The sequence below is a fragment of the Leptosomus discolor genome, chromosome 6, assembly GCF_034619465.1.
Source record: "Leptosomus discolor isolate bLepDis1 chromosome 6, bLepDis1.hap2, whole genome shotgun sequence".
NCBI classification, from domain to species: domain Eukaryota; kingdom Metazoa; phylum Chordata; class Aves; order Leptosomiformes; family Leptosomidae; genus Leptosomus; species Leptosomus discolor.
Window position 1 is genome coordinate 46,431,575 of NC_141396.1, and position 18,727 is coordinate 46,450,301.

At 38.0% G+C, this 18,727-nt stretch overlaps 1 protein-coding gene across 1 annotated transcript in view; it reads left to right on the forward strand.

The window, feature by feature from the left end:
* The window catches only part of PLXDC2 (plexin domain containing 2), a 264,341-nt gene that overhangs the window by 216,583 nt on the left and 29,031 nt on the right, over positions 1-18,727 (forward strand). The window lies entirely within an intron of this gene.

The following is an 18,727-nucleotide window of genomic DNA, read 5'->3' on the forward strand; positions in this document are numbered from 1 at the left end:
AATAGGGGGTTTTGAAGTAAGCAGAAGCAGGTGCTTAGGAGTGATGCCTGACTAGTGCTTCCAGGTTGTAAAGCTCACTGGACACACTGGTCTGGGAGGTGAGAAACCAAAAGCTGTCTTGCTTGATTCTAGGCAAAGCCCAGGGTGGGGAAGGAAAGTAGCCTTTGATGCAAAAGCCTGAAGATTTTGAACTTGATAGTGACAGGTTTTCAGTGTGCCAGTAGTCTACCAACTGATTTAGTGCTCCAGTTTCTGCAGAGGGACAATGCCTGTTTGCTAGTGAGGAGACTGTTAGGGAGCAATGAGGGTCAGATATGGCTGTAACAAACAGCGATCTTCTTCCTGTGGAGCTGCAGTAGGACTTCGGTACTCTAAAGGCAGATGTCCCAGAGCATGCAACTTCCATGTGGGTAACAAGCAAACATGTATCCAGCAGGAAACAAAACTCTATCTCAATTCTACAACCCTTTTTTCTCAACAAGATATGACCCTATTTAGCCAGAGCAACATTACTACCAAGAACAGCATTATGTATATTTTTTCCCTTGCATAAAATTTAAACTGTATATTGAATCATACACACAACAAAGTGCAGCTGTTGGAAAAACAGAAAGTTTACATAAAACCTGTAGCTGCACAAGGAAAATGGACCAGCAGAGCCATTGTAGAATAAGTGTACTCCCCCATGTGGGCAATCTGTGTTGGAATGAAAATAACTTTATTCTACAACAGTGGGTTGTTTCCTACCTGTAACTTCAGCCCAGCTGCTGTGCAAACTCAGCAGACTTTGAAGAGGCAGGTTCATCTTGTAGGTGATTCAGAGCAAAATCCTCTATACCTGTCACTCTCTACAGGGTTAAATCACAGTTTTCCTTTTCATAAGGGATCATCATACTATCCACTCTGAGATCCAGTATGACGTATGTCATATAGTTTCATCATGACTAAAGCAAAGGCACATAATTTTCTTTTGTCGTCAGCAGATAGAGGATCCCCTGGGAGCTAAAATTTTTTTGAACTGTGTATGTTCAATAACTGTTCCATAAGTAAAAGTGTTCCATAAGTAAAAGAGACTAACTATAAATATGTAAGCTAAGACGGTATTATAGCTTTCTCCTACACAAGGATCTATGTCTATAAAATGCCAGAAACACTTAGCATCTGTCTCACAGTAGTCACCTATGACTGAAATTTGACTTATTTGCTCTTCATTACCTCTGACTTCCCAGCGTGTAAAAACTGGGAGAATTCATCAATGTTAGATCTGCTTGTATCATCTTTTCAAGCTTCTGGGAATGTTTATGTACTCTAGGCACTTGGTATAGCCTGCATGTTAGAGATGTCATTTTCTAAGAAAGTTTTTGGAAGCTTTAAGACAACTTTGCTGTTATTTTAAAGGTTCAATTCGTACAACTTGCTTGCATTACTGAAGTAGTGAGTTCACTTGGAAATATTTGAAGTTAATTGCCCAAGAAACAAATGGTGTTTATTAACTTTAAAACAGTTGACACTGAAATAGAATGGAAATATGATGCTTAAATGATCAAGGAATTTTTAAAAGCCACCTTTATACAAAGTTTTGGAAAGATTTATGTTCAGATTCTGTAGATATTGATCTTTTTGGTTTGATGAACTTGAGGAAAGCCTCAGATTTCAGCAGTGAAGTGATACTGATATTTCAGTGAGTACAGAAATAAGCAGACAAAGAGCACACTCTTGCAGTCTGTGCATGCTGGAGACTCGAGTATTGAATGTGTCTCGTGCTTCACTTCATTAATACAGGATAAGAGGATCTCCCAATCCTTGCAACATTGCTCGGGTTTAGTGTAGTACTACCATCCCAACACTGGAGATAGGGAACTGGAGTGCTGAAGAACTAAGGGCAGGAGGTGCAAATGGTTTAGATGACAGCTTTATTCATCTGTCACTGTTGGTACCTATATTCAAATTTTAAATCCTTGAAACTGGCTGCCTTATGCCAAGAGCACCCGAAAGCCTAACAGCTAGATCCACAAGGGTGTTTTGCTGGCTGACTTACTTAGGTTTTCAAGGGAAGTTATGCAGAATAGGAGAACAGTACTAAAAGTACCTTTTCACCAAACTCTGGACTTAAGTACCTAAGATCAAAAAGGTCTCTAGGTCTCAAACACTTTGTCTGAGGAAATACCTACAGCTGCCTGAGTCTAAGCAGGGCTCAACAGTGAAGTCCCTGAGCCCCACGAATCTCCTCAACTCCTTATGGATGACACTGCCCTTTACACAACAACAGTCTTACAAGGATCAGAGAATCCCCTGAGGCACAGGAGGTAAGAGAATGTGGATTCTCTGAACCCAAGTCACCTCTGAAGTGTGGCCCATTAGGTGTTGAGGTGCTTAAGCCTGAGCACTGAAACTCTTGGATGGCTCCAGCTCAGAGTAGCTCTGTTATCGTCAGGCAGTGGCTGCCTGGAGACTCAAGGCCAGCTCCTGCCACTGCCATCCAGGCAGCCCTGCTGGGGCTTGCTCTGCAAGGGAAGAGAGATTCAGCTTTGGGAGTCCCAGTTCACAAAGAGAACTTGCTCACGTTAAATGCTTGAATGCACTTTTATCCTTAAGAGTCTCTGTGTTCCAGACAATGTATTGAATAATCTGGTTTGAAATTATACCAGTATATGATATTGACCCATGGAATGCAAACACCTAGTTTGAAAAGGGCCCTGGAATAGGCTGCACAAATTCCCATATTGGACTTTCTGTGTGCAGTGATGAGCCAGGACACTCCATGCACTCTAGGTAGTTATTCTGCCCATGTGTGTGCACACAGCTCTGAAAGCTTCTTGTACTCTTAAACAATTCTGAGCTAAAAAGATGAAAGGATCCAATCTGTAATACAATTCACTTCAATGCTTACTCCCGTATGCCAGCAACAGCACCAGTTGTGTAAATGAAAAGGTTATGGCTGGGTTTTATGGAATGTGTTCTAAACAAAGTGAAAAATCAGAAATGTGTCTGGGAATAGTAGCAATAATGTTATTTAAGTCTTGATACTTCTAATATTTTATTATGATAATACCTGTTCCCACCTAAGCAGGTAATAAAGAAACAAGTTGTTTTGCATTCCATGCTGATTGGCTGGAAGGCGGGGAAGGGAAAATCTTTAGGCACTTGCAGTTCTTAAGAAAACACTTTGCAGTTGAAATATGAAGTGACAGTTTTCCATGGTGCCCTTATGGTAATTGATATAAAAAATGGTTGCCTATTATTTGTCTTCTGAAATTCTGGGCAAGCTTGAAATGTCTTTTTTCAGTCTTCCTCTAGAAAGAAATTTGAAACGTTTAGTTAACTTTCAAAGCTGAGTTTGTGTCTGGAAATTTTTAATATCAGGAAGAGGAAAAGGGTTAGGTTTTTTGTTTGTTGTTGTTCTGTATGTCCCACCTGACAAGACCTGTTCTCATAAAAAATGTGTTGAATCATATATTGTAGTATAAGTGACAGTCTTATGCAATCTAAAATATTTATCAGCTGAGCAAAGCACCACTGATATAGAATGACAAAAAAAAAGCACAAAACCAAATATCTTATGATCTGACTACATAAAACCCCTGAAACAAAAAAAAATAAATCCAAATAAGAAACACAGGATCTTTTTCCACACGTAGCTTACTGTTTGGTTTCTACATTTCCCTCATCTTTTATTTGATAGCTGACACCATAACGAAGGTTGTAGATTCCATTATGGAGCAGGGAAAGGCAATGGATGAGATTAGGACCAAAAATACTTATCAGCTGACAGTGCAGATGCATTAGCTTAATTGTGCAGTGAACACGTAGCGAATACCTCCCATTGTGACATGTTTGGTCTAAGCCCTTCAGCTTATTTTACCAAAAATATGCAGTTCTTAAAAAAAAAAAAAAAAAAAAAATTAAAAAGTCTTGAAATCTTGACGTTTTTAGCTGAGATGTTATAAATATGCTCCTCAAAAGCTCTGGAAGTTTGTTTTATGCAAAGAAATTACAATGAAAGCATAGAATTGAAGTTACTGTTGGTTTGATGGGTAAGGTAACAAGCTTGGACATTGTAGAACAAAGTGGCAAATCACTTAGTACAGTGCAGGGAAGGAACTTTTACCTTGTGAGGCTGAAAATATTTTTACTCCTGTCCCAACGTTCATAAGAAACCATTTGTAGAGCTCAATTTTTATTCATAGGATCATGGAATCATAGAACAGTTTGAGTTGGAAGGGACCTTTAAGGGCCATCTAGTCCAACCCACTGCAATGAGCGGGGACACCTTTAGCCAGATCAGGTTGCTCAGAATCCCATCCAACCTGACCTTGAATGTTTCCAGGGATGGGGCTTCTACCACCTCTCTGGGCAACCTGTGCCAGTGTTTCACCACCCTTATCATAAAAAACTTCTTCCTTATTTGTAGTCTAAATCTGCCCTCTTTTAGTTTAAAACCATTACCCCTTGTCCTGTCACAACTGGCCCTGCTTAAAAGATTGCCCCCATCTTTCTCATAGGCCCCCTTTAAGTACTGAAAGGCTGCAATAAGGTCTCCCTGGAGGCTTCTCTTCTCCAGGCTGAACAATCCCAACTATCTCAGTCTTTCTTCATAGGAAAGGTGCTCCAGGCCTCTGATCATCTTCATGGCCCTCCTCTGGACTCGCTCCCACAGGTACATGTCTTTATTCTGCTGAGGACTCCAGAGCCAGACACAGGTGGGGTCTCACCAGAGCAGAGCAGAGGGGCAGAATCACCTCCTTCAACCTGCTGGCCACTCTGCTTTTGATGCAGCCCAGGATACGATTGGCTTTCTGGGCTGCAAACACACATTGCTGGGTCATGTCCAGCTTTTTATCCAGGTGCAGGATCTTGCACTTGGACTTGTTGAACATCATAAGGTTCACACGGGCCCACTTCTCAAGCTTGTCCAGGTCCCTCTTGATGGCATCCTGTTCTCCAGGCATGTAAACTGCACCACTCGGCTTGGGGTCATCAACAAACTTGCTGAGGGTGCACTCAGTCCCACTGTTTGTCTCACTGATGAAGATATTAAACAGCACTGGTCCCAGTACAGACCCTTGAGGGACACCACTTGTCACCAACCTCCACTGGGACATTGAGACATTGACCACTACCCTCTGGACAGAAGTAAAAGATCCAACCAATTCCTCATCCACTGAACAGGCCACCCATCCAATCCATATGTCTCCAATTTAGAAAGAAGGATGTTGTGGGGGACCATGTCAAAGGCCTTACATCAGTCCAGATAGACTTCCCTTCTCCACTGATGTAGTCACTCCACACAGAAGGCCACTAGGTTGGTTGAAATGCTAAATTTTAAATACTTCATGGTTTTAACTGTTTGAGGGTTTAATTTTCCTTGTTTGCTTAAGGGATATTACTTATTTCAATTCCAAATTAAAAGATGGGAGGAAGACTTGCTGATTTATTCTCAGGCTGTTTTTATCCCAATGCTATTTAACTAACAGTGGTGTGCTGTTATTACAAAATTGGCCCCAGTATCTTAGCCATTGATTTACAAAATTAAAAAATGAGGCATTTATATGGATTAAGTAAACCACCAGAGGGAGCATATATAATCCAATCAGTATAATAGATTCATATACAAATGACGAGGAAAATCTCATTTTTAATGCTTTAGAAGGGCTAGAGGTTTAAAATACAGTGTATTCTGTAAAATATATTCTGTTCTATCAATGTACACAACTTCATGAGTTTGCTGATCATACTGCTGCTTCAGCAAAGTGAAAAAAATGTGCCCAGATTCTGCCTGTCTATAGAATTTGTATTCCACTATGGCAATTCTTTATGCTGGAGTTTATATAAAACCACGGCAGAGTCCTAACCCCTGGGTTTTAACAAGCAGGTTGTTGAATTAGGTCAAATTCACCCTGCGATAAGTGAAAAGTTATGTCAGTACTATTTTGCTAACCTGTATACTGTTTCTTTGCTGATTATGGAGCAATCATATTGAAAATCTGAGAAGCGGAAATTCTGGCCTTTAAAGTTTCCTCTGATTGAAAAAAAAACATATTTTTCTTCTGCTTTAAAAGTTGTGTTGATCTTTTTAATCAAGTGGAACAAATGTATCAAGAATGAATGTGTAAGTTTGTCAGCCCTGATATGTTACTGGTAGGAATGATCTGATAACTAGATCTATACTTTATTGAGCAGAAAATTGCTCCACACCCAGCTTCTTCAAATCCTTTCCAAGCTGCTCACTCTTAATTTGACAAGCCGATTTGAACACATGAACTGCAATAAACTGTTAGGAAATTAGCATTCAATAATTGAGAATTTTGTATGCATGGCAAGCCTGATGGGAGTAAAGCAAGAAAAGAAAGTGGCACAGAAGTGCTTAATGAACAAAGTATTTTCTCAAACCAGAGTGAGCCTGGTGATGGTATTGTTTGATGAAAGAAGCCTCACAAGATCATAGTAATAGATATTCTCAAGTGGGATGGCAGTTCTGCTTAGAAGACAGTGTAAGCTTTGGTAAGCCTGAAGGTACATTTAAAAATACATAATGATAAAGATGTACATATCAGTAATATGTGCATAACAGTACATTTAAAAGTACTGTTATGGAATGTAGATGTTTTTATCCCAACGTAGATGATCCTGAGCTTTTAACACGTTTTTATCGAAAGTTAGCCTGCAGCCAGATGTGCTAACTTTTCACTGAGATCGATATACAGATAAACAGCAGATAAATAGCCTTTCTACATTTTTTGACAAATTTGTGGAATTTGTTAATAGCTGGATTCTGTGGTATTGTGGAATTTCTGTAATTCCCCTTGAGCAGAGATTGTCTGGAACAATTCCTATGATTAATACAAATAAACCTAGAAAGTTCAGTATCTGACCAGAACTCTAGGGAATGTGCAGTAACTCTCAGAGGCCTAGGACACGTCAGAGCAAGACCAGCCAATTTACTAGATATGGTGCAGGACCCGCTAGAGTAGGATCATCCCCTTGCATGGTTCAAAGCTTGTATCTTAAAATGGACACATACCACCTGAGAGCTATTTGGAATACTTTTTCAGGTCAAACACCTGTACTAGTAGAACTTTGTCTTATGACCTTTGTTCCTCAAGTTTCCTTTCTCCACACATTCTTCTGCAGTGTACTCCTTCATGCTCACTGATGTTCTCAGCAGCCCCAAGCTAGAGAATAAAACTATCCCTGTCCTACCATTAACAGATTTGGTATCTACCCAACTGAATTGAATCCTGCTTTTACACCGGAGCTAGCCAGTTTTCTTACAGCTGCGGTATTAGTCGCACACTCTTACCTACGTATGCCTTGCTTTGTTTTCCTGAATAACTCAGAACAAGGTGAGGACAAGAGTTATGCTCATAACTCTGCAGATTTTTAAGAAATGCAAGGCTGGGTTACAAAACCTTAAATTATTTCTAGAAAATGGGCAGAAGATTCTACAATTCTCATTACTCTGAAATCCTAACCTTTCTGTTGAAATATTTTCTGTGAAATCCTGGGTCTGAAGATGGGAAAGCCTTTGAATTTTCTTGATCTAGATATAAACACAGTGATTTATTTAAGCCACATCACTTGCACTACTCATATTGTATATTTGTGTTTCTTAACATATAATTTGCCTTTCAAAATTTGAGATTGGTTTCACTAGCAATTGGTTCCTTTGCCAGAGATGTTGCTGTGCCTGCTGGAGCTTAGGAACTCTGTTCATTATCCACTCTGAAGGTTTCTGTGGTATCCAATTTTGCAGCACAGCTTGGCCAAGACATAGATATCACAGACAGTACAAAAAGGACCACTGCCTGGACTGTTTTAAGACCTTAATGCAAAGTCTGCCTCATGTAGGTCTATCAAATATATCACATTCCTAAGGTGTTTTAGTATAAATGCAGGAAGTAGTTATCAAAGATACAGAGCACAGTTAAGGACTTAAATCCCACTGAGAGAAGGGAAAGTGGATGTCCATCTATTAATTATACCTTTGAGAATATTTTGCTCGTTAATTGGGAAGGAAGATCACAAAATCTGTGTTTAAGTTTCCATGTTTAATTTCACAGATGCACCTAAGATACCATAGTGATAAAACACTAGATAGATAAGTAGGTAGCACAGCTCTTTTCTGTAGAAGGTTCTTCTGCAATTCTTTTACATGCTAGTAACTTTGTATTCTTCATTTATTGTATTAGAACAATAAGACAAAACCCCACTCAGTCTTTGATAAACTGTTTATATGTAGAACTTCAACTTCTGTGCCAGCCATAAATCTTTCAAATTACAACAGAGTGGCGTTCACGCTTAATTCCGCATTGTTTGTTTATCCTCAGTGCTATAGCCATAATAGTGGGTGTTGCCCTGCTCTTTTAAACAGGCATTCACTCTGTGATTAAACAGTTTTTTGCTGGCAGAACTGTACCATGTTCGGTCACACAGCAGCCCCAAATTCTTTTCTTTTTTTTGGTTTCATTTCTATCTGTTCATTTCTTACGTTGATAGCTACTACTAGCAAGTTTGGATTCAAACATGTTCCTATTTCACTGGGGAAAGGTGACACTTGCCTGTGAAAGGGCTCCACAGATGCCTCAGAATGCAATTAGTACGTATCCTAGACATTTTAGGAAATTTGGCTCAGACTTTTGGTCATCATTCTATGCCATATGATGGGCTTTCTCAGGACTGAATTTCTATACCAGCCATTATAGCCTGACTGATTCCCAAATAAATGTCTCAAATGGTGGTCTATTGTAACTATTAGACTTCAATTGTATAATCAGAAGAGTGCAAGGAGTATATCTCAAGGAAAACAGGCTTTCCTGAAAACAGATTAAAAGATTTATACTTAACAACATGTTTATGCATTATGCTGGATAAATAAAGTATAATGGAAACCAGTTAGGATGTCAATTTGCATGTTACGGTAATGTGAAAGATAGGTAGGTGATGATTAGGTGAATACAGAACAGACATGAGAACAAATAGAAAAAATAAGATAGTTATTTAAACACAAGAGTAAATATTACTTCAAAAACATTGAGCGGGAAGTTACCAGGTAAGGAAGAAATTTTACCTACTTTACCTGAGTTTAGAGATGGAGCTTCAAGAAGCTTTTGACATCTGCAGATAGGAACCTCCTCTCTATAAGCCCAGGTTCAAAGACAGATGAATGCAGTCAGGGCCTCAACATCATCTTTGGTTGTCTCACTATAATGTAACTTAACCTAAGATAATCAGATATCAACCTATCATCTTGTCTACAGCATAATTTTTACCCTGCTTATATTGTCTTCTTGGCACTCAGGTTATTTCTTCCACTTCTTGTGTGTGTAAAGTCCCAAATGAACTCTTTTTCACACTTCTGAAATTTGCTACATTTTCCTTAACCTAACTAACACTAATAAGTTTGAAAGAGTTACCTTTATTTGCTAAACTACTGATACTTTTATCCACTTCTCTGTGTCTTGACTATCAAATACAGATTTCTTTATATTATTTTATGGTAACTACTATCCCTATGCTACTAGAAGAGTTAGAAGTAAGTGGATTGGTCTCTCCCCCTAATGAAAACAGTGAATTTTTAAATAGTTCATGATCACTACTCCTGAAAGCAAGTATGGCAGGATATAAGGAGTTTTGACTTTGGAGAGGAAAAACCTTTCGAAGTTCTAATATGGAAGCTAAGGGGAAAAAAGAGAAAACGTAAGTTGGTGTTTAGTTTCTAAAGAGAACAGTTAGGCCTTACAACAGCAATTCTCCCAGTTTATGAGCCAAATATATAAGCAAGGTACTCCTAATGAAATTAATTATCTTTGTAGTCCTAAATGAATTCTTAATCATAAAGCATAGGATAGCACTGAAACAGGTTAGTTCCTTTATCTGTAGTTCCTCATTTCGTAATGTTTTTATGCATCGTTATACATACAGCAGTGCTATTTTGTAGTTTATCTTACCTTCTCTTCCATTGGACTGAAATAAATCAATTTTGTGCTTACAACAGCTGGGCAATTTGGGATTTTTTTCTTTTCCAGCAATGATGTGTTACAAAATACACAAGTTTGACCAACCAATTTGACTTCAGGACAATTTATCAGATAAATTCAGTTACAGAAAAAGCTTCGCTGATGGAGTAGCAAAAATAATGGTTGTGCAGTAGATGCATTTTGTCCAATAGGCCCTCTTGCAGAACATTAATTTAGTGAGGAACAAGGTATCAGATTTTTTCCCTTTCATGTCTGAGATGAATTGAATTTGTAGTTCCTGATTCCTTCCTTGACTGTCAGAAAATTGTGTGTTCTGAGAAATGAGTTGCTTTGTATCTTTTATCAAATATTTCAAGGTTCATGAGACTATGTTACAGAACCCAGATGCCACCTCCCCATTGTATCCTAAATTGTTGGGCTAGAAAATCGTTTTCTCAACTGCCCTTTCCTTATTCCAAGTGTTTCTAAAAAATGAAAGAACAGAAACTGAGAACAAAGCATTTCAGAAAACCTCCAAGTTCAGGATACGTCTGTGGAGATAGGCAGCTCAGGTTATCACACCTTACTCTAGGACACTTTATAGGATGAATGTTGACGTACTTTTGTGGCAGCATTAGTTTTCTTCAAATAAGCATCCAACACACTGCATTACTATGGAGAAATCTCCTCCACCAATTTTGTTATACTCACTCTTCATCTCCTCTGCCCTTATAACAAGGGAAATAAATGAAACAAGGAATTAAATAAATCAAGTATTTTTAGTGGAATTAATCAAGATTTTTTTAAATGGAAAGTTTTTGCACTATATAAAATTTTCTTTTTCTTTACTTTTTCTGTTTCACTTAAATATAATGCAGAATGGTAGTCCCAGTCAGATTTGTTTAATGGTCAGTTCAGTGGTCATACAAAACAGTCGCTTATACAGCTGTAGTTCATCTTGCCATACCAAATATTTTTTGATATAAAATTACTTGCAAATTAGACAGAGCCTGGGAAGGTTCCTGGGCATTGGGAGATGATTGCCTGTGCCATTAAATAGTTATGATGTTCCATGATGTGATTTCAGTCCACGCTGAGGACCGCTGTGCAGAACAGTTCCCAGGCACAGTGCAGGAGTTGGACTGTTACAAGGATTATTCCTGGTTTGCAGTTTATGTGCAGCCTCCTTCTTTTCAAGGTTGAGAGAGTTTGATTGTTCAGGCATAGGCCACTCTGTGCCAGCAGTCTTCAGTGCCAAGGAACGTTTTTTGGCATGTTTATTTTACTAGTATAGAAGCAGCCAGAATCACATAATAGTCTTAACTGCTTTCCAGAAGTGCTCACCTCTCATGGTTGTACTTCTCAATATAACTTGAGCATCACTGAAATCATATTTGCCTTGTAGCCTCCTAGATATCACTCTTTAAGGAAGGACCAAAAAGTTTCTTTTTATTAGCATAATATTTTATCTTTACTCCCATGTAATTTGCCAGAAATTTTTATTTAGACAAATCTGAAATACGCATGTCTCTTCATAAAATTTGGGTAATCTGGGATTACAGCCTGCTAAGGCAAACTGTTCAATTTCTCAACATACTTTACTGATTCTTTATAGCATATATATTTCAACAATCTCTCCAGTCACCTAAGGAGTGGGGACTGTGTAACATTTCCCTGTAGGAGGTATTCGCACTTTCAGGGGTATAAACAAAGTTTTATCAGTATTCTTCCTAAATATCAAGGCTTTTTGAGCACCATTACATCTTTAGTTACCCCTCTATTCAGGTCTGTTAAATCTTCCAATATCTGCATTATATAGCATTAATGAAACCACTTCCTTCCCACCAGATATCGCCACAACTATTAATATGTACAATTAATTAAGAAATTGATGAGCCCCAAATGTTCTGTAATTCTTTGGTAATGTGTTTTGCAGACTGTTCTTGCTGAATGTTGACTGCAGAATTTGACTCGCTTTTAGATAAAAAATTAGATGCAAGTAGAATACTAATTTAGGAAACAACTTTCTGAACTTGAAGTTCCTCTGAACATAACCAGTTACAGGAGGATTTGCATCCCTCTTTCTTTTGCTCTCTCGTTAAAGAATTCAATGAGCCTTTACAGCAGGAGTTTTTCTTAACCCTAATTCGTCTGTAATTTCCACAAATGCAGTAGTATGAATATGCAGTTTCAAAATTGTATGTTCTTTGTCCAAAATGCTCTACTGTTTTGTTGGCATACCTTTATAAATATATAGACATTGGCCAATGTAGAGTTAGTTTAGCACATTGTGCCTCCTTCTGTCATAGCTCCTGCTTCCTTTGACTTCTTTGTGAATGAGATATAACAGAAGCACTAACCTAGCCTAACCAAAACATCTCTGCGCTTCTGTTTCTAACAGCTCAGACACTGGTGCCCACTAGTACTAAAGCAGCCATGTTATGTATTGCATGTTTACTGGGGGTTCACGTGTGATAACAGAAATGTGAACAGCCCTATTTCAGGCTATCCCTAGGCACCAGGCCAATTTCATCGTGTCCCAAGGACTCTATTATTTGTTAATGTTATCGGGGGGGGGGGGGGGGGGTTATAAAGGAGCAAAATCTCAGTAAAAGTATATAAATAAAAAAGAGAGCTTGGCCAATGTGTGAATGAGATCTGTGCCTTGGTGCATGCCACTCGAGACATGATGTTTCTCAATATCATTCCCAGATCTATAGTTCATATGTCTAGGAGTACTATGGGAAGCATAGGAGCTGTGAATTAGTGTATACTTACCGGGTTTTCAGAAAATCTAGGCTTAACTCGAGGCTCTGTTATGGAATTCTCTGTTATCTCACCTAAATCATTTCATGTCTCCTGTGCTCAATTTCCTCATCTCTAAAGTGGAAAAGCAAACATTTTCTCCAAAAGTGACCTTCATATTTTTACTTTAAAAACAACAGATAGAGCAATGGGTATGTGAGGCTAACTGTACTTCTGAGGTTGTGAGTATAAAGCATTACAAGTGGTTTTCAAAATACAGCTGGCCAATCACTTTTACATATTTAACCAGAGGGACATGTAATATTGGGGAAAAAAATATAAGGTCATGGGAGCGTCCACCCTAAAATTGAAGAGATCATTTTGAATACTCAAAGATAGAAAATAGTTCAGACAATCATGTAAGGGTGAGAAAGAGGTGTTGATTGTGCTAGCTGGGATCATCAACAAGAGCATGAAATACATCCAGTAGTGCTTCAGAGCTCTCTGCCTCGAACCCTGAGTCATTTCTTGTGTGCAGAACAGGTAGCAATGCAAACATATCAGAATTCTCGGCTAACCTCTGTTGCTATTAGTCTTCATACGTACTTTGTGCAGGTATAAATGTCTTTCAGTATTATTTTTTTTAATATATATTTATTTTTATAGCTTACTTCCTATCTCTCAGCTTGGAAAGAAATTCCACATTAAAGTGCTCTAATTCTTTATTTTAGTAATTCAATTCAGGTATAAATGCAGAAAGTGAAAGGCAGTGTAGAATGTAATCTACTATCAGAGACTAATTTCAGTGTGGCTCCTTCCCAGAGAACATGTTTGACTGTTATTATTTTCTGCTGATTCTGATGGAAATTGAGATACCATAATCTCATAAATTTTACTCTAGGGCCCTCCTCTTACTCTTGCTTTTTCCTTCTAGTTATTCAAAGCAGAGCCTTTAAGCCAAAGCTTCTTTTTAATTCCTTATCTGCTTTTCAGCATGTTTCCTTTGTTGTTGTAACTGACATTAAAATTATGGAAAATATCCTCCTGTTCTTCTTCAATCAAAATCCTGCCAAGTCTCACTTTAGCTAGGATTTTTTCCTTTCTTCCTAGTTGAATTGGAAATAAAACTTCTTTTAGCCCACTTTTATTTTCAGGCTCTTCCAACAGTAAGAATTCCTTGTGGGAGTCCTTATTTTCTACTGCCTATTCACATGTTGTATGAGGTCTTAATCATATCCAATCTCTTTTACTGTAAAATAACAGCTTCTTTTTAACATCATCTCACTTCTCTGTTTACATGATATTACAGGAGTACTTTACAGAACATTTAGCTATATTTTTCCAAACTTTCTGTCCCATAAAATTGTGGAGCCATCATCAGATTAAAGATTACTGCTGAAATTTGTGCCACACTCTGATCCTCCTTATCATCACCTGAACTTTGGAAATTTTTGAGGCAACAATGTTAAGACAATGATGGAATTCAGTGCTGCAGACACAGATATGCTGTGTCAAGTATTAACTATGCCTTAGTAATTATGTTTGAATTTTCATAAACATTACAACAGTAGAGGCTGTTTGTAGTGCTGTATGTTTAAAGTCCTTGTATTACGCAAATCATCTTAGCTATTCTTACCTTACAACAGCAAGGTGGGAGCAAATCCTCTTCTAACAATTCAAATTGTCATCCTCTTCTGAAGTATAGTTTAATTAAGAAATATGTTTAAGTAAAGCATAAATACAGACAACACAGTTATGCTTGAATTCAGATATATGATTACAGAATCATAGAATCATTTTGGTTGGAAAAGACCTTTAAGATCATCAAGTCCAACCATTATCCTAACACTAGCAAGCCCGCCACTAAACCACGTCCCTAGGTGTGTTGGGCTAGATGATGAGCACAAATACCATTCAAATACATTACAAATTCATACCCCAGTCACTCACAGTGAGACTTCACATGAACTTCATAAGTGCTTCAAGCTGTGATAAAGGTCTGCATTTGTGACAAGGGGAAGTGGGAAATAACAAAGGGAGAAAATACAGGTTTTTCCCAGACAGCACAGTATGACAACAAAGTGGTATTCAAAGGATGGAGGAACTAAAATGGAACCTGTTCTGCAGTAAAGGGACGCAAAGTCAGACCGAGCACAAAGACAGTGCTTTTTTTTCCTCCAAAAATCACTGTGATTAGGGTTGTTTTTTTTTTCTGTTGGACAAACACAAAGTTGAAGGCTTTCAGTATTTTTTTTAAAATATATATTATGTATATAAATTTGTTTTTATGTCTTACTTCCTATCTCCCTCAGCTTGGAAAGAAATTCCACATTAAAATGCTCAAATTCTTTTTTTTAATAGTTCAAATAACCTAGTAAGTGTCTTAATCTTTTCCTAATGTGATGTGCCTTCCTTAGCGGTTAAAGGCAGAAAAGAGTTCTGTCTGTGCAATTTTCTTTTTAAATTTCCAGGTTAACCTTTTATTTAGAGGAGTTAATAAACATTTTAATTGAGCTGAGTAATTACATGGTATTTAAGAAATCATTTCAGATTTCTGGAATGCCCTTCAGTTCCCAGAAATCCATTCTTCTTCATATGCTGTTAAGATATCCTGGCAAAAAACCTGGGGAATAGTTGGTTTAAAGGACACATGTTGTGCATTTTAATGCACTTGACTGTTCCATACCAGCTCGATGTGATGAAAAGATTTATTCCTCCAGACTTTGTCCCTTTCCTTCCCAGTAATTTTCCATTATGTTTTTAGCTTTTACAGGTTTTCTATATCTGATTTATAATTGCTATTATTAATACTTATTGAACTCTCTTAAAAGAGAAGCAGCAAAGCATTTCAGCTCATGACTGAATGGACACTTCTTGTCATTTAAATATTCTGTGCCAAATAGAGGTAAACGGCATCTGGTAGATCTGACAACATCTCCATCTCCTTTCTGCCTGCACTGAAGGGATTCTGACATCTTTCTTGTTACCCAGACTCAGCTGTATTTGTTATACCAAATCATTGTTGCTATTACATGCAGAGACTTTAATTATCCCTTTGCTCCCTGAACCAGTACTCCCAAGTTCCACACAAATCCTGGAATTCCTTACATTTCATGAATATCCCTATTCTCGTTTCCTAGAACATCTTTGTTATTGCTTTGCTAGGAGCTGATTTCGGTCATCACTTGAAAATGAAGTTATAAAATGGCCATGTTGACAGATGGCATAAATGGCATAGCTAATCAAATCTGCTCCAATGTTTTAATGGCAACAGGGAATTATCACCATGCTAATAGATAAAGGTCTTAAAAATGCAGTCGGTAGAGAGGGTGGTGCACTGAAATGACAGTTCCCAGAATTCTAGCGCAACGACAGAGCAATGATAGTATCTGCTACAGCTGACATCTCATTGACACATGCCTCAAAGGAAACTCACAAACAGGTTTTCTTGGAGCCTCTCTAGCTCCTGATAAAGCTGCTTTCTGATAATATTGTTTGGACTTGCTATTGCATCAATAGAAAATATTAACTAAACAGTGTTCTGGGTTTAAAATATCTTTCTTCAAGGTAGGGTCGCCTGAAGAGTGTCTCAGATATTTGAAAAAAGCCATTCCAAGTCCTTGCATTTTGCGTTCAACTTTTGGTGGTTTGTTAGTTCCTGGGGAAAAGCCAACCCCACAATGTTACCACTGTATTTCAATAGTTTGTCAGAAAAGACTTAAGAACTGTAAGTGAGTGCGCCTAGGATAAGCTTTTATTCATTTAATCTTTGAAGCCTTAAGTTTGACACCATGTAGATACAAGACAAAATCTAATATTAGTCATTAATCCCTACTAGGTCTAAGTACAGTTGGGTTTGAATTAGCATTAACTGCAGTAAGTGCTCTAGTGTAGGTAGTTATGGAGTGGCTTGATGTCATGTCTAAACATTGGGCTTGATATTCAGACATAAAGAATATCCACAAACCCATTAGATTTAAACCAGAGCAGTATGACTAAAATGCAATGTGTTTGTGAGTATTCAGTACATCTGAAAAGTAGTTCAGCTCTCCTTTAAGGTGGGCATAGAAGTTGCTAATGAAGCTCTTCAAACTTTAGAGAAAAGTGAGGGAGAATGAGACTTCAAATAAATATGTTCTATTCATACCTAGAGTTTCATGTCATCATTTCTTCCTGCAAAGTAAGGTCCTCCTTGCTCTCTTAAACATTTATGGAGACAGAACACGACAAAGATGGGGAGTCAGTACTGAGCTCCCAGCATAGCATTGATTCAATCACCCTTCAGCAAGAAAAAACTCTTTACAGTAGCCTTTATTCCCTTATATTGGGAAGGAGGTCTCTATTTTAGTGTCTGAATATTAGTCAGCAGTGTGCCCAGGTGGCCAAAAAAGCCAATGACATCCTGGCTTGTATTAGGAATAGTGTGAACAGCAAGAGTAGGGCGGTGTCCCCCTGTACTCGACATTGGTGAGGCCACACCTCGAGTACTGTGTTCAGTTCTGGACACCTCAATGGAAGAAAGACATTGAGGTGCTGGAGAGACTTCAGAGAAGGGCAACAAAGATGGTGAAGGGCCTAGAGAATAAGTCTTATGAGCAGCATCTGAGGGAACTGGGGCTATTTAGTCTTAAGAAAAGAAGGCTGAAGGGAGACCTCATTGCTCTCTACAACTACCTGAGAGGACATTGTAGAGAGGTAGGTGCTGGTCTCTTCTCACAGGTAACTAATGATACAACAAGAGGGAATGGACTCAAGCTGCACCAGGGTAGGTTTAGGGTAGACATTAGGAAAATTTTTTTCACTGCAAGGGTTATCAGATATTGGAATAGGCCGCCCAGGGAGGTCATTGAGTCACCATCTCTTAATGTGTTTAAAGGTTGTTTAGATGTGGTGCTTGGCGATATGGTTTAGGGGTGTACTTGGTAGAGTAGGGTTGATGGTTGGACTTGATGATCTCAAAGGTCTTTTCCAACCTGAATGATTCTATGATTCTATTTCTCTGTTGGGCGTCCTCTTTTCTTCACTGCAACAGTTTTTTGGAAAAGTCAATTGCTATAGAGTAAGTGATAATTGACATCTGTTAGGGTTGGGGTATTTTTTTTAATAACATTGCAAATGATGGAATGCGGATCAGTGCAAGTACAACAAGAGAATCAACATTTTTTCAAAATCTTCCATCAAAGACATTGTAGATTCTGCTCAGAATAATTGCATGGAGAAGTTTATTATCCCAAGTGTGTTGTTAACATTGTTTACATCCTCTTGTAACATCCTTTCCTACTATAAAAAATGATTCCACTGCTCCATTCTTCCAAATGCACCTGTTTACCTCGATTGAAGTAGGGTTGTACTTGGCATGTCTTGGCATCTTTCAATTCATTGAAAACAAAAAATTACGCTATAAATACAGCTAAGCGTAACAGTAGCCTTTTCTACTTGCCTAGTCTTATTAAAAGACAGTGAGCAAGTTATTTTTTGTACAGTCAGGTAGGTTATGACCATGGGTGCCAAATGACATTATTCTGTCTCATAGCAAAATACTAAAGGAAATGAATGCAGAAAACAAAAAACAAAACAAAACAATAAAAAAATTTAAAACTCTTAAGAGGACTTGAAAGACTTCTAAGTCTTAAAACTTCTAAGAGGAGAGTCTCTTTCAAAGTTTGACATCATGGTTTAGTTATTTGCTTACTGGTTTAATAATGCTTTCTGTTTGCAATGCTACCTGTTGTCTAGAAAACCCCAAGTTACTGTTTAAACACTAATAACGCTCTTGTGAGATAGGGATTGTCGGGGGAATCATTATATTAAAGTGTTACAAGTTGCTTTAAAATTTCTTTACTGCATATTGCAAATGAGAAAGGAAATTGCAAGCAGGTTATTAACCTCACCTAATTTGATAAGAAATATGCATGCAACTTACATTTTCTGAAGCTAGTGAGGTCACAGAAGCAGCTATACAGTGTTCTCTAATTGTCATGAAGGCTGTTCAGAGGAGCTGTTATCTAAACAGCTGTGAACATTGA